At 31.5% G+C, this 2987-nt stretch overlaps 1 non-coding gene across 1 annotated transcript; it reads right to left on the reverse strand.

The window, feature by feature from the left end:
* Positions 1 to 316: 316 nt before the first annotated feature.
* On the reverse strand, positions 317 to 454 carry LOC111755143 (U4 spliceosomal RNA). The gene has a single exon (XR_002789721.1). It is a non-coding gene; the product is annotated as a U4 spliceosomal RNA (small nuclear RNA).
* Between the last annotated feature and the right edge of the window lie 2533 nt (positions 455 to 2987).

The following is a 2987-nucleotide window of genomic DNA, read 5'->3' on the forward strand; positions in this document are numbered from 1 at the left end:
AGAAGAACCTGGAATCCTCTTACTTGGGGAGCCATTTATAAAGGAACTCACTGATAATGAGATCTTGAGGGTCACACTGATAATCTCAGCCACGCCTCATTACCTTCTGAAAGCCTGATTTCCAAATACTGCCTCATTGCTGATAACACCTAAAACATAGGAATTTTGGGAGACACATTTCGGTCTGTAGAAAGACATTCTTTCATTTTATATCACTACATTCTTTTACTTTACATCTCTACAATTATTATGACTATATACAAAATTATAAATTTTTGAAAAGATAAAATAGCATTTATGCATAATCAGTATACAGAAACAGGTGTCTAAATGTAATATTTCAGTTTTAACTCCATTTCTGTATATAACAAACTTCTGAAGAAAAATTTTCAATTAACAGTAATTACGCCTCAGAAAAACCTCACTGACTACAATACTGCCCCTATGCAATGATAATTTATAGTATTATGTTGTAGTTTTACAACAATAATCAAGAACAAAACATTAAAAAGTTATATGTGCTCTGCTTGAGACATTATTTAACATGAGACAAGTAAAACTTAGGTGAAAATTTCAAATTGCTATTTGTATCAACCTTTTGAATAAACAGCTTTGAAGAAGAAAAAGTATTGTGAGAGTTTTATAAATTTTAAAACATAAATTTGCTGAAAATCACATACATTGACACCATTTATAGCTATTTTTATCCATTCATTGTATTTAGTAAGTTCTTAGCTAATTACAATAAGAGAATTATTTTTAAATGTCTGTTCTCAGATAATTTGTAATACAGGATAAAGTTTCAACAGCAAATAATTTTTTAAACTTAGAAATAAACTTGTAAGTGATGAATCCATATCAGAGTACTTATCACTAGAGAGTATATAACTTAATTATAAACCCTAGTGCTTAAAATTCTTCAAATTTGTGCTCCATCCCCGTTACAAGATTTGGTTTCACTAACTGATCTATGCTATTAATTGAATTAAGTGTATAATTAATTGACAGCAAAATGAAAAGTAATTTGGCTTTAATTTCATGCAGGAAATTAACCATCATATCTTCATATGGATATACTAGGAACAGCAAATATTTCGTAAATCTTTACATAAATGTAATTATCTCCAGAACATCTTTTGCTTTGAGAATGAAGAATTAGCTTAGCAAAATGTGTGAATATTTATCTCAAAAGATGAAATGGTAATTATGGTATCGAATGCAAAGAGTTTGTGTCTAGAATGGAATCAATTTAAGGTGGCTTGATAAGCTCATTTCTCAAAAATGCAAAACTGTTTTCTGCATGGAAATATTTAACCACAAATTAGTAATGTTGGTTTTTTTCAACTTAAAATTTTGTGGGATGGAAAAGAGTTGGTTTTCACCACATATTTTAAAGAAATGCCAGATGAATTCTGAAGTCTGGAATGATGAAACCCTGCAAACAATGAGTTACATCCTTCATGATAGCTTTCAGTGTTTTATAGTTTTCAGAGCTAATTAGAAGCAGTTTCAAATAGATATTTCTTTATCTTAGCCTTAAGAATGAGACCAGAGTCAGCTTTTTGAGCTGTAACCAGATGCTGATTTTATAACCTTAGCTATGTAGGCTAACAGCTAACAGCTTAGGCTCTGAGACTTTCAAAGTTATTTTTAGGACAAATCAGTTAATGAGCAGGTACAAACTTAAGCATAAATGAGCAGCAGGGCAAATGCAGCCAAATGTCAGAGAGAGTCTCAGATGTTAGTACAAATAGCAATTATTCAATTCAGTTATGGACAGAGTGAATAAAAATGAACCATCACCAACTGCTAGCCAATAAAAAGGTTGATGTTTTTATGCATAGGAGAAAATGCACAGAAAAAATAAACACACAATGCATATCAAAATAGCTTATGCTTTCTACCTTTCATGCAAACAGAAAGCATAGTGTCCTTTTCTTTCTAGAACTTCCCACATTCTACCCTGTTAGCTATGATACTTATGTTATAATTCTAATAAAAACTACATGTTAGCTCTGTACTAGTTTATTTGGAATGAGGAAGGTTTGTGGAATCTTTCAACATGCTACACAGGACTCTAAGAAGCAAGCAAGGTCATAATTCACTTTCCTGCAGGCTCTAATCTGCACCAAGAATAAACAGTTCAAAGAAAGGCTAAAATAAATCGATTAATTTGCATTGAGGAAATTGCATCAGCATTTAAGGAATAACTAAATCTCAGACAGAAGATGAAATTTTGCCTGAGATAGGGGCCAGTAGTGCCTGAGACTTTTAATTGCTGTTCTGATTTTCAATGCAGAGTGTAAAGCTGAAGAAAAGAAGACCAAGAATTATGCTTGGATGAATTAATTTTACCAGTTTTTCAAATAATTATTTTGTAAGAAATATATATTGTCCCAAAACTTCCATCCAGAACATTTTTGAAACACTGCTCAAAGTTAAGAACAAATGTTTATTAAAATTATGTTCTTCAGGGTATAGGGATATAGCTCAACCACACAGAGCCTGCCTGGCAAGTGAGAGGTTGTGAGTTTGATCCCTGATGCTAAAAAATAACAGAAAAATCATATTCCTCAAACAGTTCGTTTTCATAAAAAATTGACAAACTATTATGTACATTTTCTTACATATTCCTTTTTGATGCCAAGCAACTATTATCTCTATTTCTAACAATATTCTGTATTTTTTAAAGGAAGTTTACTTTGTTTTTTACTGATACATTTTAGATATACATAACAAAACCATTTAACACAGGAGGTCTATATGTGTACATCGTGCATCTTTTAAGAGGGAAGGATATTTTTTGTTCTCATTTTGCAGAGTCTCTGTAGATGGTTGCTGTGCCACCACAGGAAGGAAAAGATAAAAATAAAAACCCTTAGTCTTCTGTCAAAACCAGACTGATCTTTTTACTGCAAAGATAAAGCATGGGTAAGGATCCAACTTAAATTTATTCAATCAACTCCTCCAAATATGAATGATGATAG

The sequence above is a fragment of the Cavia porcellus genome, unplaced genomic scaffold (genome assembly GCF_034190915.1).
Source record: "Cavia porcellus strain 051 isolate PalLab524CR breed Dunkin Hartley unplaced genomic scaffold, mCavPor4.1 scaffold_2, whole genome shotgun sequence".
NCBI lineage: Eukaryota > Metazoa > Chordata > Mammalia > Rodentia > Caviidae > Cavia > Cavia porcellus.